This window comes from Pteropus alecto, unplaced genomic scaffold (assembly GCF_000325575.1).
Source record: "Pteropus alecto unplaced genomic scaffold, ASM32557v1 scaffold24, whole genome shotgun sequence".
Classification (NCBI taxonomy): domain Eukaryota; kingdom Metazoa; phylum Chordata; class Mammalia; order Chiroptera; family Pteropodidae; genus Pteropus; species Pteropus alecto.
The window spans coordinates 25886044-25912654 of record NW_006439192.1 but is presented as its reverse complement, the minus strand read 5'-3'; the positions used below and the strand labels follow the sequence as shown (position 1 = coordinate 25912654).

General features: G+C 32.0%; 1 protein-coding gene and 1 pseudogene across 3 annotated transcripts in view; both read right to left on the bottom strand.

The window, feature by feature from the left end:
- The window catches only part of LOC102896805, a 29959-nt pseudogene extending 24956 nt beyond the window's left edge, over positions 1-5003 (bottom strand).
- The window catches only part of SGCZ (sarcoglycan zeta), a 264296-nt gene that overhangs the window by 170528 nt on the left and 67157 nt on the right, over positions 1-26611 (bottom strand). The gene's annotated exons all lie outside the window — the stretch shown is intronic.

Here is a 26611-nt window from a genome sequence, read left to right as displayed (position 1 = left end):
ATATATGCCTTTAATTGAGGCTCTAGGGATGATCTGGAAATGAATTGATATAATGCCTGGTTTGAGACTGGAAACAGTAAGACTGACCAAGCAAAATGATCTTCTGTCCTCGTCATTAAAAACATTTCATCCCTAATATGGTCAAGATAGAGCATTTTTTAAAGTTTTTTTTTTTTTTAATTTAAACTTTGTTTTCTTCTTATATGGTGTACAATTATTGCATATATAAAAACAACAACAAGAACAAAGAAAAAATTATGCCTAATTCTGGAGTGTAGAAATAGTCATTGTTAAGACTTAGGTTTATGTTCTACACATATATACTAAGAGATTCCATATGTATCCAAAAATGCCAGATTTGTATTAAAGCCCACAGGGAGCTATTGACATATTTCAAGTAGGGGGTACTATGCTCAGTGGCAGTCCTGGGAAGGGTGGATAGAAAAGCAGCCAGTCCACTGTCGGGTACCATTTAGGAGACCATTCCAGTATTGCAGAGATGAGTATGAATTCATGCAGTAAGAGGCACAGTAAACAATATCCTATGATTCGTTGCATTTAGGGCTGCAGTGAAGAATAAAGGACAGACTTTTAAAACAATTCCCATGTCCTAAATTTAAAGATAAGTCACAAAAAAACAATTATCTGTTATACTAAAGCAATAACAGCTATACTTTAAGGCAAATGAATAGTTATTCTCTTTGATAACTTCATTTTCTTTTCTCTTATTAGAGCCAATTTTCTACCATAAGTTTACTTTAGAATCATTTTCCTTATTCCAGCTAAAATAACTAACCTTCTAACTTTCAGGTGGTATGGAGAATTCATTCTTAAATCTAGTAAGATTCTCTAGATAATAAACCAAGTACTCACCATAACTGAACTGAGGAGATAGATGGTAATCAAAATGATGTGCATGAGTTTAAGATCTGTTATTGCCACAATGGGGTAAGAGTAAAAATAAGATGTTTGCTGTTTTGGAAAATCGGCATGCCCAGAGTTCCCAAAGCAAAGTGTGCTGTATTTATTTCAGATCTAAGAATTCATGGGGCGCTGAATCTTAGATTAATCCTGGTTTGCACGGTGATATCAGGTCTATCTCATTTAGTTTAATCACACACGTAGATAGAATATGAGTATTTAAATCACATAAAAATGATTACTGTAAGTATAAATATTAGAAAGTATAATTATTTTGAACTTAGAAAATTAAATTTATATATAACTTAATATGCATGTTAATCATGAATTATTTCTTGAGTGATATAAAGATATTTAATACCTGCAGTCTTAAAAGATCAAACTCTACTATAAAAAATGTTTGAGATTTACACATGGTCTCTATATTTGTAAATTATTTTCATTCATTAATTAATAAAAAGTTATACTTAGTATTTGTGTCCTTTAAATTAAAAAATAATTTGTTATGCTTAATGAACTTTTTATTATACTTTATAATTTGTGTTTTATTAGGAGGTACACATTTAAGAACAAAACTCAAAGTGCATTTATAAAACTCAAAATGATTCCAGGTAGTAATTTCTGTGAGGGCCCAGTAGAAGGGAATAGAGAAATGCCACTGCATTATCTTGACTTGGTGGCCTTCCTAAATTTTAGTATCTTTGTTGTCTAGAGTCTACTATAAATGCCTCTGTGTACAAAGGATAAAGTAGTGCTAAGTACTATTTTTACAAACCAGAAAGGCAAATATCTCTTATACTTTTACATGCTCCCAGAAATTATTCCAGTAAGTTCATTGACTTACAGATCCTAATGAACTCTGAACATTCTACAAAACATAAATCTTAGAAGAGAACTTTCTATTACCACCACTGTATAAATTAACTTTCAAATCTGACCATGTTTTTACAGCCAATAATTTCCTGGCTTAGTGCTTTAATTAATGTATGAACTTTAACAAGAAGTATCTTCTCTATAAAGAAAATATTAATGTATCCATAATTGCTGAGATTTATTTTTAAATATTTTACACGTTTGGTGTGAAAAAAGAAGTAAAATATAAATGCACAGTTATATCTGGAACTACTTTATGCACTTCCTTATTTATTACCAATATCCTCAAAACACAATTTGATATTTAAAAAACTCTTTTTAAGATGACATGTAATATGAGTTAAACTCAAATACTTGAGGTCATGTCTGGCTAATGTGGTTAGTCACAGAGTCTCATCCATTTCATTCATGTGGATTTTTGATCCTCTCATAGATAGATCTGTGGGTAAAATAACAAATGCCTAAACTAGCACTGTGGTGAGCTATTTGGAGATAAAGAAGGGGTCAAGATTTTAATGTTGGTAATTGAATGGAGATATTAATTTAAATAGAAAATAAAGACGATAGAGAAGGCTAAATAAATATGTTGGAGTTGTCATGTTTCCAGGTGTTCTGTCAGAGTATGGTTGTTATTGTGCAGGTATCAAGAACAAAACTTTCAGAAATTATTATAAGAAATTGAGAAAGACACATATAGAAAGATATTTTCTGTTCATTGATTGAAAGAATCAACATAGTTACAATGGCTTTATTACCAAAGCAATATACAGATTTAATACAAACTTCACTATGGAAAACTTACCAAGAAAAGAATTTCCCTATGACCCAGCAATCTCTCTCCTGAGTATATTCCATAAACAAACTAAAACATTTATGCATAAAGATATATTCACCCTGATGTTTACTGCAGCATTTTCACAGTGGCCAAGACATAGAAACAACTGAAGCGCCCTTCAACAGATGATTGGGTAAGATGTGGTACATACATACAATGGAATATTACTCAGCCATAAGAAGAGATGAAATACTGCCATTTGCAACAACATGGATAGATCTTGAGACTATCATGCTAAATAAAGTAAATCAGACAGAAAAAGTTGAGAACCGTATGATTTCACTCATATGTGTGATATAAACCTGAAAGCAACATATGAACAAAACAGAGACTCACAGACATGCACAACAGTTTAGTGGTTACCAGAGGGAAGGGGAGGGAGGTAGATAAGGGTAAAGGGGGTCAAATATATGATGACAGAAGGAAATTCAACTTAGAGTAGTGAATGTACAAAGCAATATGCATATGATGAATTATTAAATTGTACACTTGGAATCTATATAATTTTATTAACCAATGTCACCCTAATAAATTTCATAGAATAAAATTTTTTAAAAAAATTTCAGATTACCTGGGTTTTAATACTGGTTCCACTGTTTACCAGATGGTGACATGGACAAGCTGTTTAACTACTTGGTATCTTCATTTTCTAAGGTGTAGAATTAGCATAATAATAGCACTTACCTCAGAGAATTCTGAGGATTAAACCAAATTAAATAGAAAAAGAACTTAGAAAATGAAAGGGACACAGGACTTGCTCAAGAAATACTAGCTATAATTACTCTACCCTTAGCTTTTCTGTCACAGTCTGTGTACTCTCTCAGGTCATTTTATCTACTATAATGTTTCCAATTCCACCTGATGATTCAAAAATCTCTGTATCAGACACAGCTTTGCTCGTGTGGTTCAGAACCATGCATTCAACTAGAAGTTACTATCATTAGAATGACAAAGAAAAGAAAGCCAAGGAAGAGCATAGGATTCTGAAGGAGAAGAGGATGCAGTGTTTATCAGCCAGGTTAACAGAAAAAAAAGATGACACAATCAGATTAAGAAGTTTGAGGAAAAATTAAAACAGTGAGTACTGTTTTACAAAAGTCTGTTTCTCATAAGTCAAGCATAGTGCAGTACACTAGTGTTCTTAATGGTGGAGCCCTCAGTTCCCCAGGGACATGGGGAGGAGGCTGTTACCCGAATCCAGAAGGAGAGCACTGACTAGAAAGGTCATATTGAGAGGATCATTAAGCTGCAGCACAGGACACAAACAGTCAGTGGTGACCAAGAGAGTGCCAGGGGAATAAATACTGCAAAATATCCTGATTTTGTTTTCCTCACTTTCTCTGCTATCCTAACAGGGCTATTTGTTGGGTGAACACCACCAGACATCAAAGAGAAATGAGACCAAAGTAAATATCAGGGGGAAAGGTGGAGAGTAAACCTGCAGAGGCGAACGGGTGATATCTGGCACATAATATCCAAACGTGGGGCTATAAATACAGCTAGAAATATCCAATAACCATTAAAAAAAATATGTAAGCTTCTCAATAAATTCTAATGCCTTTGTACTGGATGACACTACCAGTTTCAAAAGGATCAAAATGAGTAAAAGTAGGCTTATCATTTACATTTACTGTATCTCCATTTTATGTATATTTTAGACAGGAGAGAGGATAAGTACGAAAATATTTTTTTAAAGGTAATACCAGAATATAGGTATTACTTGCTTCCTTTTTCTGCCAATTCTTACCCCTCACATTGTAGGTGCCTCTACCTTGCCAATATTCATTCCATTACTCTTGAGATCTAGCTGAAAAGATTACCTAAGTCGTTTAGTTCCTGGGCAATATGCTTTCAATTTAGCAGAAGGCAAGGATTTCAGATGGACATTTTCTGAACAAGGAAAGTGGATATTCTTATAATGTTTCCCTTAATTGCTCTGGTTTCTTATTGCTGTGATAACTGGGCGACTGGTTCAGTGAGATCCCTGTCTGATAGTAAACTGTTTATAATGGTAAGAATTAGACCAGTTAGGTTTGGAGGACTTGGAAATATTATCCAGCCCGTTCCCTTTGCCTTCTAATATAGTCACATCTATTCATTCATTCAATATTCAATGCATACCTATCGAGAGCTTTCTATTTACTAGGCTCTTTTCTTGGTACTAAGGATATTGAAGTGGACAAGGCCTCCATTCTCACTAGATATTACATTGAGAGTAGCTGATAGCTAACATAATGACTGACAGATACATTCTCCCTTCAAATTAGTCAGTTTTTCTAACAATAATTTTTATGGTTAGGCTACTTAAAGGCTTACTTTTGAGCTCAGGTGAGTGGAGATACCAGATGGTGAGCTTTAGGTTGACGGTGGTCATACTGTCTCTTCCTTTAAGCTTAGGATAAATTACAACCCCTAAAGGACACCTGGAAGGGACTAAACTACAATAATGTGCTATTTGAAGGAAGTCAGAAAAACAGACTGGTGTATTACAGAGAACTCATGATTCAACCATGAGAAATTTGCTTAATCACTTTGAGAAGCAAGTATCTCATTTGTAATATAGTCACACTCATCATTCATTACAAGGTCGTTGAGAATTAAGGATAATATATGGAAGGAACCCAAGATAAGTTATTGGTAAATATTAACACAGTTATTTCAACTTTGTGAGATACAATTTTCTTATCTTTAAAATGAGAATTATGTCACCTATCCTTATTCATATCAAGAAATTAAAATAGAGATGAATGTATTTATAAGATTGAGCAACTGTTGTCCTATATAGATAAACTATACCTAGATTCTTTTTAGTGTTGCATTTCAACATAGAATTCCCATACTCTGAATAAATATATATCTGGGCTTTAGTGTTTTCTACTAATAGGGGGTACAAAATTTTGACTGACATTTTATTTCTCCTTGAGAGATGTTTATTCCTCACTCCCTATTAAGATATGTTAGAAATATGGAAGGCTATAATATTTTTAAGGTTCATATAGAAGCTAGTAATATTAGACTATAATAACATTTCTGGTACAATAGAAAGCATTATAACTAAAATTAGACAATTTATAACTAGGTCAAACTGCAAAAATCACTCCATTTTTTTGTGTTTTTATTCCTAATTAAATAGCTATTACTGTTTCTAATAGGCATTCACCACTATAAATGATGAAAGTAATTACTTCACAGGAATAAGTATTTTTCTTTTTTCTTTATTTTGCATTGACATACATTTCTAATCAAGCTGTGGTAGTATCTATTTAAATTTAATGTAAAGAATGAAAAATAACTAGCTGTTTCGTTATATTCAAAACCTAGAATATTACTGTATATAATATAGCATATTTTTTATTTTAACATATAAAATATAACATTTTTCTCTCCAATTTAGGTAGTTGAGATGAGCATATTACGATCTTTACTATAAATGTTCACAGTTTATCCTAGTGATTAAATATAGAGGACATTTGGTATCCAAAGAAATCCTTCAAACATTAAAGAAGCTTACCAGAGACCCTCTTCACTATATGTCATCAGCATCTTCGAATGAATTTCTGGCTCATCCAGGGTCTTTCACAGGGGCACTTCATTTAGGATTGTCAACTTTTAGCAGAGCCTTGCACAGTTATGTCTCTCTACCTCTTCATCAGAACACTCTTGTCCTGTATTTCATTCCCGAGCCCTGCTTTCTGACTACCGGTAAATAATGTGATAAATTCCTTCGATCTCAGAAATTGTCTTCCTCTACGAATGTCTGTTTAAGTTAATGGTTCTGACCATCAACTCAAGTGACAGCTTTTTGTGACCCTCAACTGACAAGTGGTCTGGGTTTTCCCTGACTGGAAAAACCATTGAGTAAAGTGAAAGGACAAGAGTGTTGTAGTCAGACAGATCTGCTTCTCTTAGCTGTATGAAGGTATGAAAGTTATTTAAATGTTCTAAGCCTCAATTTTCTCAGCTTTTGGAATTACCTATCCTTTGGAATTGCTTTTGGATTGCGTAAAGTTACATCTTTAAAGGGCCCCTAGTATTACTTCTCTGTTATCTACATGTCTTTTCCTCCTAGATGTGAACCCAGTCTACTATTCTTTTCAATTTTACCATCAAAGATCTAGTTTAGGACCATTTAGGACCATTTAGGACCATCTAGGCTTTGGCCATCAATAATGGAATTTCATTTCAACAAGCATAAGTGCTTATTGAAATAAATAACAAATTTAAAATGTAAATTTGAATATTTATTTCTATAAAACTTAAGTCTTAACTTGTGATTATTAACTATTTCTAAAAGGAACATTACCTTTTCTAAGCTCTAGTCTCCTAGACCTATTGAGTTCACAAACTGCATTTGGTCATTACTGTTTTAAAATATGAGAAGAATGTGACACTATCATTGCTTTTGGGGAGTAAAATGGTATTTCAGAATTTAAAATTGTGTTGACTGTAAATGTTTCATTATATTATTTACTAGTCATGTATCAGACTTCTTTGAATGCCATGTTGTTGAGTTTTTATACAGTAATTATTATTACAAAATAACGTGTGATTATAACTGCTTAGATGATTGGTAAATCAGAATTCACTTTACTGGTAGAATTGCATAGGCCTCGACATCCATCTGCTTTTAAATAGTGCCTATAATGCATTTGTCCAATGATGCTTGATTGAACTTGACAGGCTGAGTTTTTTAAACATCTTTCCCATTAGTTAATTCATTTATGCTCTGATTATATAGGTTCTTTCCCACATAACAGATGATTTATTAATATGAAGAAAATTTTTCTTAGTCTTTCTAGCTGGAAGTTAGAATAACCTTCTTTTAGAGAGATATTATGCAATAAGTTTTCTGGAACTTTGCAAATTCAAAATTATATATCCTTTTTTTAACTGTTTTATGAGCTACTTGTATGCAAAAGCATATTTGTTACTTTTAACCTCTTTAGAACCCATCATCATGCTTTGAACTTCATCAATATTATTTAATGAATTGGTAGTATGTTTTACATTTTTTAATCAGGCACTTTCAAGTACTTACAACCTAATAACTTATCATATTTATCTATAATTTAATTTTAACAGCTTTATTGAGTTATAATTCATATGCCATAAAATTCACCTCTTTAAAGTAAGCAATCAAATATTTTTTAGTATACTTAGAGTTGTGCAACCATTGACATAATAAATACTTAGAATCTGATCATCACGCCCTACAGAAACTGCCCCTTGACTATCAGTTCCCATCTCCTCTCCCTGCTTCCAGCACCACCTCTCCAGCCCCCCACCCCCTCCACCAACCAGCCATAGACGATTACTAGTCACATTTATATCTCTATGTATTTGCCTATTCAGGACATTTCCTATAAATGGTATCACATAATACGGGGTCTAGTTTCTTTCTCTTGGCATAATGTTTTAGAGATATTATGTTCATGTACCTGCATGTATCAGCACTTCGTTCTTTTCGATTGTAAAATAATATTCCATTGTATGGTTACTACATTTTGTGTATCCATTCATCAGTTAATGAACATTTCAATTTCTCCAATATTTTGGCTTATGAATAATATTTCTATGATCATGTATGTAAAAGTTTTTGTGTGGATATACGTTTGCACTTATCTTTGGTAGATAACTACAAGTGGAATTTCTAGATCATACTGGATCTTTCATTCGAAGCAAAATGATCTATAATGTGTTAGAAACATTATTTGAATAATCATATTCACTTGTTTTATACCATGACAATTATATTATTATGCAACCAAATCATGTTCTGGATACATGAACCATGCTAAGTTTGCGCTATCTTGTGTAATTATTTATGAGTGCCCATTCTCACATCTATATTTTGAAAAGTGCAAAACTACATTTCCTCATCAACAGCTTATTTACAGAAAAGTAAATTTTATGCACAAAAATGGAAAAAATGGCTGTGCCCATGGAGTACTCAATAATGAGTTAGCCTGGCAGCACAAGTTAATTTGTTGTTCTTCAATGATTTCAAAATAATTTATGTAATTAAATATATGTGGTGATTACATTTATGTTTTGTTGTCTTAAACATGTTTCTAACAATGAAAATCCAACCACACATTTGCATAATATCTGAAGTCTTGGTAGTCAGCAGAACATGGTTTGAAAACCAATGATTTACCACAGGCAGGCCAGTCCCACCCTATACACTGACTTCTCTCTATTGTTAATGGCCCTGGCATAATTTTCCGTCCACTTCACCAATCCATGTCATTCAAGAATCAGTTCACTTCACACCTACAACAAGTAACATTCCCAGATTAATTCTGCCTGTAATAATGTAACAATATTTACTATTTCATAAACTTCTTTGCATTATCCATCAAATCAGTAAAACAGCTAGTTCATAGTAGATGAAAAACACATTGATTTTTCTTCTCAAATTGTTGTCTTATTTTTTCAAAGAGTTGGCAGCAACATTCATTCAAAAAAATGCAGATCTTATGAAAAATGTTCTTAAGTAGAGAGTTATTCTTTCACTGATCAGTGACAGAGTCAGTATTTGGAGCCCGCAGGAATTTGTTCCCTGGGGTCTGAAAATTTCTACAAAAATTTCTAAATTCTGCTCTATTGTCAATGATTATCTTAATAAAAATAGACTTACAGTTTTAAAATAAAACTATCTTTCAATGATAAGTCATAATTATAAATTATTTATCTAAGTTTCTATAGAAAAACTGTTTTATAAGTCAATATTTCCCAAACTGCTATTTTTTTCCACAAAGGAGGTCTGTTAATTACTCAAGTTTAAGAAAAACATATACATACAATATTAATATAAGCTATATGTTTAAAGATTGAACTGGAGGTAAAAACTTGCTAAACCTGTCAATTATATACTTTTAATCCTCAGAGCATTAAAAATCATCAGACACATCAGGAAACTCTAGGTTTCACTTGGGCGGAGGATTTTGATAAAAATTTTAAGGAAGAGAAATGAGTACTTTGGTAACTGGATATGTGCCATGCATAAAGCTCAAAGAGGAAGACACAGAAGGAGACCAAGAAGATGGATGGAGACACTAACAAATGATGTACTTGAGTAGCATGAAGGAGAGAGAATAGACAATATGAGATTAGAGGGATGATGCCAGAGATGGAGATGCATTCCTTTTAGCTCAATTTTAAATTTTACTCTCATGTTATAACAATCATACACATAGACCTAGCTGTAATCACCCCATCTATCTATATTTCTTTAGTGCAATTTTCTTTTTTTTAGTCACATAAAACTTCCTCAGTGCTCAGTGTGTGTAAACTGTGCTAGAAAATCTTTAATATTATACTATACTAAATAAATATCCTTGTAAATGCTAAGAAAACATCCATTTTTACTAAATATGAGCATTAATAATAGCAATGTATCCTCTTAAAAATTTGAGACTATTTCTGAGTATATAGACATTTATGAGCATTGGAAGAGCTAGGGGAAGGAAAAAAGGAGATTCAAATAATCTTAGAAGTTCTTTTTACAGTCAGAAATAATGATAAAAAATTAAAATGACATTTAGCTTTTCAAAAAAGTGAGAAAACTCAGAACTCAGGTTGTCATTTCAAATCAGTTGTTGTAATATTTTTCTTTAATCATTAAAAAGGTCCTTCTGATTTGGCACACTGAGAACTCATGAGGATATTTGACTTTTGTAATGAAGGGAAGTACAGATTTTCTGGCTAGCTCTTTCTCCAATCTTATATATAAGTCGTTATAATTGACATAGTGCCAGTCATTTTCCTGTTTGCTTTCAGATTCATGTCTTGCTTTAGGCTCATTCTACTCATATCTCAAAGATCTGAAAGCTGAAAATGACATTGTCTAAATTTCTTTGCCCACAGTCTTTCAAGCTAGTTTTGGTCAATGGGAGGCACGGATGTGAAACTGGAGGACATGAGAAAGAGGAATGTTTTTTTCTCCCTCTTCCTCGGTGTCATATGGCAAATTCAACAGTGGCTTTAAATTTTCAAAACTGCAGGTGATCTCTTCTCCATGGTTTAAGGTCCAGACTGTGAGATCCAGTTACCTAAGCCCTCAAGCATCATCTTCTTCCTTTCTCCTTCTGAATGGCACTGGTTCCTGAACTCTGCCATTACCTTACTTTTCACCAGCCCTAGATCTGACACGGGCGACCTGCCAGTGTCAACTCAGTTGCTTCTTCTTCCACTAACTCCTCTGTAATTAGTTCCCCATGTTAAATTCCCTCCATTGAAATACATAATAAGGATTCAGTTTTTCTGACTAGAAGCTGACAAGTAAAATGTAGTTTGGCTGAATATGTAAGCATTATAAGTTATTTCACTATTTTAAGGCTATGATGTGAGTTATTGCTTTATATATCTTTTCCATAAAATTATTTTTCTCACAAAAATTGCATTAAGATTTAAATTAAAATGCACACATAGACATTAACACAGATAAGAAAAATAATTTTTTGACTTGCGAACTGTTTTCATCTACCTCAATGTGCACATTATTTGTTATTTAACCAACACACCCTCTTCCACAGATATCAAATGTAGCAAGCAGACCAATTTGCTTTTAATATAAACTGATGTTAAGAATCATGCTTGCCTACATTATAGGCTGATTTGTACATTCAAAAACAGATGAAGTATACAATTAAATGTGATGAAAATCTTGAAATAATTCTGGTTCAAAATTCTGTATGTGTGACCATATCAAAGCCTTAAAATTACTGATTTTCAAGTCTGTGATTTGCAACTGTATTGTACTGCACAGTTGCGCTGTATGTCAAGTAAGATGCTACTTAGAATATATTAATTTGGCAAATAATTTACTTCTTAATACATTAGAACATTTCCAATATTATTTTTATAACAATATTCCAATCACTAGAATTTCAGTAAGGTTTTTGTTCTCAGTGGAGCTCATGAGGTAACTTTGGGCTCAAGAAAAGTTTGCATAACAAATAGCCCAGAGCATCTTTGCGATATTTTCATTCATGTGAATAGTTGTCTGTTTGTTCAGTCATGGCAAGTAACCCACCAGACCATCAGATGTTTGTATCATCTCATCTCACACAAATCTGCCCTCTGCTGTATAAGCTACAGCTGCCTATTTTCCTCCTTTTCCTTGAATATAGCAAACTTGTGTCTTCTGCAGAGAAAGCTCTGCTTCAGTCTCTGTACTTTGTTCTGACTGTATGTCTTTGAAAGGCTGGTTTCTTCTTCCTACATAGAACTAATCTCTGTCTCATAGAGTATCCTCGACCACTCAATCTGGTTGAGATCCTCACATATCTCATTCTGGTCACTCTCTTACCAAGTTCCCCACTCCCCCACCCATAGCACAGATCACTGAAATTATTTTCCAGAAATGTTTATCTCATAATTATTTTCTGCCTCTAGGATATAAATTCTATGAGAAGAAGGACCTTACTTGTCTTGCTCACTGTTGTAAGATTAGCTTTTTAAATAGAACCTGGCATATAATAGGCACCAAAAAAATTTTTTTTTGAGTGAACATAATCTAACTCTTAGCATCATATAATTATACATAGGACCAATTCTATTCTATGTATTATTACAAATTTCTTAATTATTTGCCATACTAATTTAAAAACTAAAATGCTAGCAATTGTCTGTCATATTTTATAAGTAAGAACATTGAGATTCAGATAATTTAAGAGAGTTGCCCAATATTACTCAACTATGTAGTAGTGAATTCTGGATTAGAACAAAGATCTCCATACAACTAGTTCTGCATTTCCACCTATAATAAAAAATCTCCTTTGAGTATCATGAAATTTTAAGTAACATTAGATTACAAATATAAATCAAAGAGGCATAAAGGCATCATAATATAGGTACAAAATATAAAAACATAATTCACAACTATTACATGCTATTCCTACTAAATATTGAGTTAAACATAATATTGTTTCAATGTCAAGAACTGAGAAAGGCTCTTATCAAGAATGAAAAAAATGGGATTCTGGTGAAGATGGCACAGATTAGGTAGACACTATGCTTGCCTCCTCTCACTACCAACTCAAAATTATAACAAAACTATAGAATGATCATCACTTGGAGTCACCTAAGGTCTGGCTGAACAAAAGTTCTACAACTGGGGACATACGTGAGAGGTTACCTAGAGACTGGTAGGAGGGGTGGAGATGCAAAATGGGCCAGTGACACAACTGTGTGTGGCAGATGAGAATCAGGAAGACTATCTTGGCTATGAGTCCCCTACCCCCTTGAAGAGTGAGGGCTCTTGGCCCCACACTGGGCTCCCCAGCCCAAGAGTCTAGCATCAGGAAGAGAAGTACCCACAACCTCTGGCTGTGTAAAACCAGCAGAGATTGTGGCTGAGTGATACAGAAAGCTGCGGAAATCGCAGACGTTCCTCGTCATCCTCCCTGCTACCACCAGACTCAGGTTGCTACTACCTTTCCCCTGAACTTCTGAACACATCTTATGGTTCCTACACTTCCAAATTTACTTCTCTCCAATTCTTTTTAACTTTATTTTTATTTTTTTATTTTTAGCCAGAGTGACATTTTCTATATAAATCAGTTTATATCACTCCCCTGTTTAAAACCCCTCAGTAACATTTCATTGCATTTAGAAAGTCACAAGGTACTGGATTGTCAGACCTCCCATGGCTACCTCATCTAGTCCTACCTGGCACCTTGTTTACCAGGCTTTAGCATTCTTTTATTTTCTTCAATTTTCTATGTTTTTATATGCCTTAGAGTCTTTTTTCTTCCTCTGTCTTCAGTGGGCTAAAAAATTTCAGGTTTTAGATTAAATAATATTTTATGGTTGAGATTTTCTCTGACCCATACCCTATTCAATATTATTGTCTCTGCTATTCTCTTTTATAAATATATTTTTATATTCATTCACAGAACATAAAATAATTTCAAATTATATAATTATATGTATATTTATATGGTCAATGCGTGCCTAACTAACTAGATTTCAAGCTCCAAGATGATTTCACTTTTATATGCAACACAGAACACCGTACTAGCACATAATGGTTCTCAATAAGTCTGTAATGATTTTAAGTTTTTGAACAGACTGTTACAGTGATACAATGGTAGAAACCAATCAGCCACTCATTCAAAAAAAAAAAAAAAACACACCATGTATTTATTCAGCATTTAATATTACCAGGAATTCATATGAGCACGTATAGTATAAGGACTTAAAACAATGACTCTTAAATTATACTCCCTTATTAGGGATTATGACAAGTGCTTTTAAAGGAAATCTCTTTAAATAAAAAAAAAAATTGAAAAATGTGGTTTGAGAATGAAAATTGATCATATCTTCAAGTAAGCAAATATTTCCAGGCCCTCTAACAATGACTCTTAAATTATACTCCCTTATTAGGAATTATGACAAGTGCTTTTAAAGGAAATCTCTTAAAATAAAAAAAAAAAATTTGAAAAATGTGGTTTGAGAATGAAAATTGATCATATCTTCAAGTAAGCAAATATTTCCAGGCCCTCTATTCTGATTAATTTTTAAAGTCTGGCTCAGAACTTGAGATAATCTGAAGTGGATCAACTTCATAAAAATGCCCTACATATTACATTATTGACCTTATTTGAACCAGAGACAAGAAAAAGTGTCTAACTTTTACTCTTTGCAGAGATGCCAGACCCAAAATATTGTATTAATTTTATCAATAACATATTTGCTACATAAGACACTTGCTATAATATGTAAGTAAAAATAATTAAAACTAACAGATTTCTGAAAATAGTAACGATGACTGGAGGAAAACTTTGAATCAATTTTTAGTCTTACATAAATAAAATATGTTGACAAGCATATATTGCAAAACATATGTAGATATACAGTAATTTACAAAATAGATTACCAGCATGGAAATATTGGTATGCCATTTCAAAATATGAACAATTATTATTGTTCATAATAATAACAAATATGACTCAATACATGAGAAAGAAAAATAGTGCCTCACTTTGAAAGCTTATAGCTCTCACTAGAGATAAACAGTATAAAATCAATAAACTAGAAGATACTTGCCTAAATATCCGGGCTTTGAGTATATTGGTTTAATGATTCTCAAAGGCAAATTAATTTCTTTTCTATTTGTGCAACAATACCAGGAAAGATTAGACAGGCTTGATTTTTAAAAACCCAAATGGATCTCTGAGTATATCAAAACTTGTAAAAGAACAAAATTCTATTTAGGAATTGTAACATGGGTAGTTTGTGCAATTCTAAGTTAATATAAAAATTAAACAGAAATTTTAACAGTTTCAATCAAGCTTTCATTTCAGGCACACTTCTTTTCAAAGTGAACACTGCTACTCTCTAAGGAAAAAGTTAAAACAAATAGAAATCTTTAGTTTTTCAGTTTAAATCAGATGATGGTGCTGATTTTTTCTTCAAAGTCCCCCCCTTTTTTCCTTTCAAAAACAATTTTAAAAACAAAGAGTCAGAAAATTCTTGTGTTCTTCAAAGCGTAAAACATTATAAAAATGTTTTAAAAAGCTAAAGAACATTTAGGTTTTAAACCACTGTGTCATGCAATTAAAATAATGTGATTACTGAATCAACTAACGGGTTTTATTTTGTTGCTTTTCTTCAGATTTATTTTCCAAATTAGAAACATTTTATCTACAATATTTATTATAAGAACATACACATTTGCCTTTGAACATAAACAACTCTTCAATTCTGAAACAGCATGAAGCATTCTTCCTTAAAACACTCTGTGCTATTAAAAAAGTTAAAAATATTTGCATAAATATTGTCATAGAAATCATTGTTTTTCAGCTATAAGACATATAAAATACATTAGCATTCTGTTACTTAGGGAAATTCTTAAGTTCATGTCTCTTAAGTTCAATTAAGAAAACTTGGTCCATTACACATAATGCCTAATTACGCTAAATCCAAGGTCAAGTCTCTGTTGACTTAACCAAGAGAAGATGGAGAATGTAATACTTCACTTTGCTACCTATGGTTTATAAAGTCCAAGCTAACACAGAGTAATTGTAGATGTCTAAAATTACTTTCCCCCAAATCTAAACTTTCTGAGGGTATAGGCCATATATATATTATTGTAGACTATTGTATACCCATTATCTAATAAAATGTCTAGCACGTAATTAATCTTCAGTAAATATTTGTCTCATAAATAAATACTATTTTAATAATAGCATTGTAGAATTACGTGATTATATATAAAAGAATTCTACGAAAAACAGTCATTCAACAAAGTCTTAGAAATATGGTCTCTTTCCAATACAAGCACTCTCAAACATTCCCATGTGATCTAAAGAAAGGAGAGCCAGTAAGTATTTCAATTATACAGTGTCTCTGAAAGAGAGGATGACAAAAGGGAGCTACACACCTGGAGAGAGAGTGATGAGTAAGGATATACTGCACTCTCCTCAAAGACAGAGGCATTCCTCTCTTGTTCACAACTGTACGTATATCCTTATCACGAAGCCAGTGTTGAGCATAGAGCTGACATTCAAAAACTGATTTACAGAATAGGATGACATATATCGTATGGTATTATCAAATTTTAATTGACACTCTGGTGTAGTGATAAAAAGAATACCATGGGTTGTGGTTTTATAGACCTGGACTCACATCCTGACTTTTAATATTGAGAAAATGAGCCTTAGTTTCTTCTACTGTAAAATTCAAACAATAGCTCAGATTCCCAGGTATTTTTTTAGAGTTAAAAATAACGTATGTAAGGCATGCAGTGAGAATCTGGCACAGAGTTTGTATCCAATAAACAGCAGCTATTATAATTATGTGTGTTTCCCTTTAGATAGCTAGGTATGTGTACATATGAATGTCTAATTCATACAGATAAAAATGTTGTAAAATATTCAAATGAATTGCATTTCAAATTTAGATAGATAATTTCAGCATAACTGCTGCCAAGCCTTGCCTTTTGCAGCTGTTCTCTTTAAATAATTCACCTAGTCATCAGGTAAAATTACATACTCTGCATTAACTTTAAAGAAGTGCACAACAGTGAGCATCTTAATGAGTAACCTAACCTTTTATTCAGCCTCATTTTCATGAGCTATTCATTTTAATCAAATAATACAGCCAACCATGATAGAAATTCTCACAGGGGATAATATATTCAATATGCACCTATGCTGCATATTAATAAGCTCAATAAGGATGCGCACATGACAAGCTATCAAAATACTCAGCAACAACTACAAGGATGATTTAATAATTTTAATTAAAATGGTTAAATTTAAAGAGTATTTGACATTTAGAAACTTGATAGATATGAACCACAAATAAGAAATATTATTTTTTTCCATGCAAATTATTATCGAAATGACAGTATTTAATCAGGTGAATTACATAAGAAAAGTAAAACCATAACAAAAAAAATAGTATTTACAACCTTTATGTTAAACTCTTACTATAAACTTCACAAGTCAAACTTTACTTCAGACTTTTAAAATAATTTTAGGATTATCATGTTTTGCATAAAATCAATATAGTAAATATTAACAAAACTCTTCCTCTTAATTCTTACTATTTTAACTTTAGCGCTCTTATCTTTTAAGTTTCCCTGAGTTGATAAGGTAGCATGAGATAGAATCACTGGCCAGAGCATCATAATAATATGAAAATATGCTTCCATAATATTGCTTTAACAATCTTTTAAGTATTATTCTTTATACCAATCCAAAACTGTGCAGATAATTTGAAGGAATTCCAGAACACAGTTTGTGTAGGCAACATTAGCTCACCTCTCATATCTCAAATTTATCCTTTTTAAGCTTAATAATGTGTATTTAGTTGTCTATTCACCAAATATGAAAAAATTGCTTTTAACTTTCTGCTCTTTTTGTAAAATGAAGAGTTCCTTTCTATTTTCTTTTAAGACTCCCATCATAAGTGAATTGTTCTAATGGATTCTGTTGAATGCAATAATCTTGTTCAAGAGAAATAGATGTTTTAGGACTACATAGTAAAATGTGTTAGATTTTGTATGTCATTATATTGTGATGCTAGGTTAAGTATTTCTTAAATTCATGCTAGTAAGTTTGGCCAGTAATGCTCAGAAGTATTGGAAATGTAGAAGAGTGCATTCTAGGTAAATAAATACATATGTTAGTATTTGAAACATTTTATAACAAATGTTACAATGAAACACATGAAATTGTGATCATAAAACTGAAATTGGAAGATTTAATATAACTAACAACCTACTTTGAAATTATTGTATCAGTAAACTCTGATTAAAGTAGACACTTGAAATTGGAAATGCACTCCAAGAAATTCACTGTTATTCATTTCTTAGCTCATTTAACAATATTTTGGAAAATTGTGCTTAATGGGGTGCTTGAAGATTTTACAAAATTATCCTACTACTTACATTTTTTTATTAATAAAAGAGTGTGCTTACAATGCCCAAAGTAGAAATTTTCTATAATTTTAGTGATTTTCAAAAAAGTAACATTTGATTCATTGGTCCTTTTGATATTACTAAAAAGGAGAACATTAAATAAGTTTCACAAGTGTTCATGATTCCTTTAAATATAAATACAAGTTTTCAACCAGATAAGTACCAAAATTACATTATATTGAACATGTCCTTAAATTATTCAAAAATTCAGTTTATTACAACACAATGAGTGTTTTCAGAAATACTATGAATATATTACACTTTTCTAACTGTAAAAAATATATAGAAAAATATTGAGAAATAGAAATTAGCCAATAAGATAACTATTGCAACATATTTTTTAATATGTTTGAATATTTTTTAATGCATATTTGAATAAAAATTAAATCTCCTAGCTCCTGAAAATAGCAAAAGTGAAATAAATAAAACAGTATTGAGTCAAGAAATTGCATAGTGTTATAGAAATCATATCACTCTACTTAACAAGAATTTTAGTGTAAATAAATTAATTGACAAAGCCTTTGACAAGATACAGCATCCATTTATGATCAAAACACTTAATAATATAGGTATAGAAGGAAAGTACCTCAACATAATAAAAGCCATATACGAAAAACCCTCAGTCAACATTATACCTAACAGTGAAACACTAAAAACCTTTCCTGTAAGATCAAGAACAAGACAAGGCTGTCCACTATCCATTGTTATTCAATATAACATTGGAGGTCCTAGCGAGTGCAGTCAGCAAGAGAAAAAAATAAAAGGCATCCAAATAGGAAATGAAGAAGTCAAACTCTCACTATTTGCAGATGACATGATTCTCTACATAGAAAACCATAAAGATTCCACAAGAACACTACTAAAAATAATAAGCAAATACAGTAGTTTCAGGATACAAAATCAATGTGCAAAAATCCAGAAAAAGAAGCGGAAAAAATAATTCCTTTTGCAATTGCAACAAAATGAATAAAAAACCTAGGAATAAACCTAACGAAATATGTGAAGGACCTCAATAATGAAAACTATAAGGCACTATTATAAGAAATTGAAGAAGACACAAAGAAATGGAAAGATATTCCGTGCTCTTGGATTGGCAGAGTCAACATAGTTAAAATGACCTTATTACCTAAAGCATTATACAGATTTAATGCAATCTCCATCAAAATTCCATTGGCACTTTTTAAAGAAACAGGACAAAAAACCACCAGATTTGTATGGAAGCACAAAAGACCCCGACTCGCCAAAGCCATCTGAGAAAAAGAAACAAGATTGGAGGTATCACTTTGCCCAACTTCAAATTACACTACAAAGAACAGAAAAATAGACACACAGACCAGTGGAACAGAATTGAGAATCCAAAAGTAAACCCCCATTTATATGGGCAAGTAATTTTCTACAAAGGAGCCAAAAACATACAATGAAAATGTAAAGCCTCTTCAATAATTGATGCTGAGAAAAATGGAAAGCCACTTGCAAAAGAATGAAACTAGACTGTTGTCTATCACCACACACCAAAATTAACTCTAAATGGATCAAACAGCTAAATATAAGACCTGAAACAATAAATTGCATAGAAGAACACATAGAAACTAAACTCATGGACCTTGGACTTAAAGAAAATTTTGTAAATTTGACAAAGGAAAATTTTGTCAAAGCAAAGGGAAGTAAAAGCAAAAATGGATGGGACTATATCAAACTAAAAAGTTCTGTACAGCAAAAGAAATCTTCAACAAGGTAAAGAGGCAACCATCCAAAAGAGTAAATATATTTGCAAGCAATATCTCCGATAAGGGCTTAATATTAAAAATATATGAAGAACTCATAAACTCAATAAAAACAAACAAAAAAACTCCAATTAAAAAATGGGCAGAGGACCTGAACAGACACTTTCCTAAGAAGACATATGAAAAGATGCTCAACTTCACTAGCTATTAGGGAAATGAAATGCAAATCAAAACCACAATGAGATACCATCTCACACCTGTTAGAATGGCTGTATCAATAGGACAAGAAATAACAAGTGTTGGAGAGGATGTAGAGAAAAAGGAACTCTCCTACACTGCTGGTGTGACTGCAAACTAGTACAAGCACTATGCAAAACAGTATGGAGATTCCTCAAAAAACTAAGAATTGATCTACCACATGATCCAGCAATCCCTCTACTGGGTACTTACCCCCAAAGATTTGAAAAAAATGACCCAAAATGATATACGTACACCAATTTTCATAGCAGCATTATTCATGGTTGCCAGGACATGGAAGCAACTGAAGTGTTGTACAATAGATGATTGCATAAAGATGTGGTACATATATACAATGGAATATTACTGAGCTATAAGAAGAGATGAAATACTGCCATTTGAGACATGGATGGATCTTGAGATGGATCATGCTAAACGAAATAAGTCAGACAGAAAAAGGTGAAAACCATGTGATATCACTTATATGTGAGATATAAATCTAAAAGCAACAAGACTCATGGGCATGGACAGTAGACTAGCAGTTACCAGAGAGTGAAGGGGAGGGGGGAGGTAGACGGGGTAAAAGGGGTCAAATATGTAGTGATAGAAAAAAACCTAACTGTGGGCAGTGAACACACAATGCAATGTATATATGACTTATGTTGAATTGTACACTTGAAACTCATTGGATTTTGTTAATCAATGTAACTAAAATAATAAAAAATATAAAAATAATGATAATAAATAAAAAAAAGAAATATAAAGAAAAAAGAAAGAAAGGAAAAAAAGAAATTTTAAATTAATTGACATCTTCCATGAAATTTTACTTCCTTGGATCCAGATCTAGGCTTAGCACTTTTAACCAACTTAAGAGGAAAGTGGAATTGCCAAAGATATATTTTGTTGGTTTATATTTTTCCTTGGGAAATGAGTGAGAGAATACCTTGGAATTAAAAAAAAAAAAGTCTCAGATAAACTGCTTCCAATCTTCAAAAGAAATGAGAGTGAATGAATTTGCTCACACTGCACTGCACAGAGAATCAGTGGATTGAGTGAGTAGAAATGGGCCATTGTGGCTCACAGGACTCAGCGCTGCCCTGGCTGTCAAACACTATATCCTTTCTTGACTTGCTTCGGTGTAAGAAAACCTCATCATTATAATCACTTTTTGCAATGGAAATATGCTTACATGTTTACGATTTGTGAAGAACTTTCCAATATGCTATTTAATTTTATTACCAGAAAAGTCTGTGAAGTTAGGTAAGGCAATATCAGTTACTATTCTAATATTACTTGAGGAGATTACATTGCATGTCTATAGAGTAAGCAAGAAGAACTGGCTTTAGACCCGAACTTTTAATTAAACACACACACACACACTCGCTCTCTCTCTCTCTCTCTCTCTCTCTTTCTCTCTCTCTCTCATATCAACATGAAGAAAAATATTATTTCTAGAAGACATCTTTTAAGATGGATCTTTCTTGTGAGAATCAACATTCTCTCTCTTTCTCTCTCTCTCTCTCTCTCTCATATCAAAATGAAGAAAAATATTATTTCTAGAAGACATCTTTTAAGATGGATCTTTCTTGTGAGAATCAACATATTTAGAAACTGAATTAGAGATTGATACATTTATAAGACTGAGCAGCTGTTGTCCTATGTAGGTAAAGTGTTCCCAGCTTCTATTTAGTGTTTCATTTCAACATACAATTTTCATACTCTGAATAAATAATCTCATTATATTAGCAGCATAAACAAGAACACAGTGAAAATACATTCTACAAAATGAAAGAGTATGTAAAATCTTCTAGAGCCCACAATGGTGCCCAGGAAGAGTTGCCTTTGAAGAGATTCTGAGCAGCCAGGAAGCAGGGTAAGGCTCTAAATCACCAGGACAGAAAGAGGTTGAAACAAAAAGTAAAATTTTCACTTGTTTACAATCTTGCCATGGATATCAATCAAAAATGGTACAGCTTAAATTAATACTAATAACCATATCTAGATTCAAAGTCAAATTCCATAATTTTATGTATCAAAATTATGCCTATTATCTTTCCATTATATTCTTTAAAAATGTGTTTTTTTTCATCATTATTGAAAGAGACCACTGATGTTATAAAAGAAATATTTTATTGTGGGCAAAATTTGGCAGCACATCTGGCCAGTTTATCAGCTTGGTGGCATTATGTATGTTAATTTGTCTGGGTCTCAATTTCCTCTTGTAAATTGTTGAGTGCAATACCCACCCATCTCATTATTAAAAATTAAATAGAATAATGGATGTAAAAGTGCTTACATCCTATTTACAAAGTATTATTATGATAAAAAATGGCATTTGATGACACCCTTTTCATGTCACCATTGAGGTCCAACATAGGTGAGGGTTATAGAAGGAGTATGGGGTTCAGCTGTATGTATGTGTGTGTTTTCTTCTCATAAATAAGCTAGCTGCTTGCATTTCTTCAAGAAGATAATGAAGCTGAGGAAGACATAGGCAGAGAATTTATTCCACATTCAACCTGTTTCTGTGCTTCTGTTATGAGATCCCATCTCTGGTCTTTGAGATTTCTGAGACATGAAAATGAGGATAGCTAGAAAAGTAATTTTAGTTAGGTATAAGATAATTGAATATTGACCTAGGAAGCTTTGACTCAATTTGTAGTGCAATTGGCAAGTATGGCCCAAAATAAAACATAAAATCAATTTCTTTCTTTAGTAATTCTAGGCAGTGAGGCATATGTTATCTTTTCATAAATTTTAAATGTTTCAAGTTTGAATTCTTTTAGTGGTTATGATAATAGATTTATTATCTATAATAGATTTATTATTAACTCCGTATTTTTCTTCATCAATTGCAGATAATTCACACCTATCACCACTCTTCCTCCTTTCAATTAATTCTGCAATGATCATTATTTTTATTTTATTTTTATTTTTGTTGAACTATTGGTTAATTTTTCAATTTGGAAAATATATATATGGTGTGTGTGTGTGTGTTTTGTTCTATCAACTACAATTATTAGCTTTTTTCACTCCCTCAATTTTCTTCCTACATTTATACTGCACTGTCATACTCATAAATATTTACATTCCACAACCATAACAAAGCTGTATGTTCTTTGACCACAGTTTGGCAGAAAAAGTTGAAGAACAATGAAACTAAATTATATTATTAAAATGTATAAAATTTGTTCGATGTTAATTCAGATGCTCTGGGATATATTTTATTATTACTTCAGTGTCAGTTTTCCTGACCCGCATAAAAGAAAATGTTTCTAGCATTAGATGTCAATAACTTTACTCTCTTTATATAGTCTAATAATTATTTAAAATTGCCTAATTTTTTATTATTCAGACCTCATCTACAAGTTTTAATTTTTCTTTGAATTTTTGAGCTGATATTATAATTTTTAGATTTTAATCATAGATTGAAATTTTCTATTATACATTTAATATTATCTTTTGAAAAAAATGTATTTTTCCTCCTTATCCTGTCAGTGTCCTCTCTGAGCCTGATCTTTATACCAGTTGTTTGATAGGCTCTGCCTGCCACATGCTATAAACTTTGCTAGGTGGTATGGATTTAGGGTAACAACAGACACATGTCCGCCTGACTTAATTGGGTTTTTATTTCAAGGGAGGAACAAATCAGAATATATTGAGAAAAGTATTTTAAGGGGATATATGCCATTAATGCATTTGCCATCACATTAAAATTATTCAATCATGATTTGGGCTATAAGGGGTTCTTCCTAAGGGTTGGAGAACTGAGAGTTAATGTATAATGACTGTGAACAACAGAAAATTGGCTGGATCTAAGGAGTTGCTTGTGGAACAATTAGCCCTAGGAGATCAAAGCTTTTCAAGACAGGGATTCCGTAGGGATATACAGAAAACAGGATTACCTTGAGAGAGTGACAATGAGTTCCTGTAGCAAGATTATATTAATCTTATTATTATGAGGCATTTACATCTTCCTTCAAAAACTGCTTTTGCAGAAAGAAAATTAGTTTTATCACTTTTTCTTTATAAAAAAGGTTTGTCTCATTGTTTTATCTAATACTATTCATGTGTTTTACAGATTGATGTCAGTTTTCAAAGTCCGCAAACTATTGGTTAATGACCTATAAACATAGAAATAGAGACTAAATAATTAGGTAGTGTTTACAAAAATTTGACTTTGCCAAAAAAATGATTATGCTTTATCAAAGTGTCTGTAAGAATTAGAAATAAATTTAAAAAATAATAAAAAGCTTCCTTCATAGATAGTTTGGGTAGCAGATCACTGTTGATATACATACAATCACAAACATTGAAATTGGTCATGCATACAATCAAAAGTTTTGTAGGGTTGAACACTTTAATCAAAAATATATTAGGAAGACATCCATTGGATGCTTCAGATGCACACCTCATAACACCAGGTTCAAAATAAAAATCACCTATGTCTTAATGTTAACTATCTACTAGTGCTTTTGATTCAACTGCATGGCAATGTCATATATTTAATACTAACTAATCTGCTGGTATGTTTGGTTTCAACCACTGGAAGTTTGAGAAGCCCAGAAATAGAGCAAAAACAAATACTATAAGGTTTGGGGACAGTATAATAAAAATATTTAGTATATTACCAAACTCATGAAATAAAAATAATAATCTAAAATTCACCTAAATCAATTCAGAAGCTAAAAGGAAAGTTAAAGTGGCAACACTGAGCTGAGTTTTTAGACACAGAAAAATATCCTACTTGCTGGATAGATTATTCACTCATCTTATTCCACTCACCGCTTTGACTGCTAAGAAATAAGAAACACTGTTTTGTAAGTCCTGCCTCATTTAAAGTTGATGATATAATTTTTTCTCACCTATTTATCAACTGTATTCTTTTTCAATTTTTATCCCATATACTTTTTTTGTCTCATTATACTTTGCTATTAGTTTATTTCATCTCCTTTATGAATCTAGTCAGCACAAAAAATAACATTTTCAATTGTTTACTCCCTTGCCTGCTTCATGATACAGAAATTGCATATTTTTAATGATTTCTTAATATAATGACAGCTATAGTGCTGATAAAAAAAATTCCAAACACCTCTTTCTGTATTACCTTTTTGCAACAATGAGGTAAACTTGCTTTTGTGTAACGTGTGCTCAGTTTCCTCTTCTGTTAAACTTCCAATTTAGACTTTATTAGTATGTGTTATTATAAAATTACTAGAATTAAGAATACTGAATGTTGAATTTATTGAATTCAAATTTTACTGTTATGTTAAAATGACTAGCATTTCTTTCCACAGCAGTGGAAAGCATGTACTTCTCAGCCTTGGTAATTACAGAACAATGGTTTATTTTCTGCTTCAAAATCTGTAAGACTGAGCACCAAATGTGATTTGATAGAAGTATATTTTCTTCATTTCCTGTCAACAATCTTTTCCAGTATTGCTATTGTACAAATTATATTAATCTTACTATATTTATTGCGTTCATAGTTTACATTTAATTTAGCTGATTACATTGTATTAAATGGCTTATGATTTTGAACCTGTAATGATTCAACCTTTTTCAACCCTGTATTATCCACTAATTTAATTTTCTCAATCTTCTTTCATAGTTTTCTGAGTTCTCTCAAAGATGTCAGAAACGATACAAAAGAAAAGTAAATCTTTATAGTCACATGTTATATTATAACTTAGCACAAAAAAGACTAGTAACTATTACTAATTGCTGTTATTCACACTTACCCCATTGCTATTTACAACAAAATCTTTGCTAATACCTCAACATTTATTATCTTAGCTTTGCATGTGTTTATTCAATTGTTTTCTTTATTTTGGTTTTAGTGTATTTCAGTTTTGCATTCTGTATTCACTATTCATCAGGAGCACTAATGTTTCCTCCAACATTTTTCTTATCTTCTTGAATGCACTCCTTTCCTTGTTCAATTGCCTGGCAGATACCAAAATGATTGACAGTCCTGAAATTCTGACCCCAGAAACCCACTTGCCCAACACATAGAGGTCAGATCCCACTTAGCAGAACAACCATTGAAAACACATGTGATTGGCATGCCAAACAATAACAAGTACAAACTTCTTCCCAAGGCTCTAGTTGGAGTATATTTGCACAAGACCATTAAAGTATCATTCTTTCCCCAGAGAATATGTTTCTTTTATTCGTCTTTCCTTGTTAAAATATTTTGAGTATTTTATTATAAGTCCATTGGAAGAAAGAACTAGTTGTTCAATATTTGTATGTAATTCATTCCAGATTTAATGAAATGGCCTGTAAATGTTGTTGACAATTTTTTCTACTTTATAATATATCTTTTAGAGATGGATCACACTATTTCAAAAATATATTTGTCTAGCACTTTGAAGTTTAGGGGATAAATGTTCACTAAAATGAATAAGATTACTTTCTTCTAAATTATTCTGAATTGTGATTTTCTTTTCCATTCTTCCCTCATTAAGTTAATCAAAAGATATATTTTTAAAATGTCAGAGAATTTTGTCAGACTACTTCCAGGGGAACAGTCTAACATTCTCTTACTTGAAATTGTATCATAAAAACCAAACGACTTCGTATTGT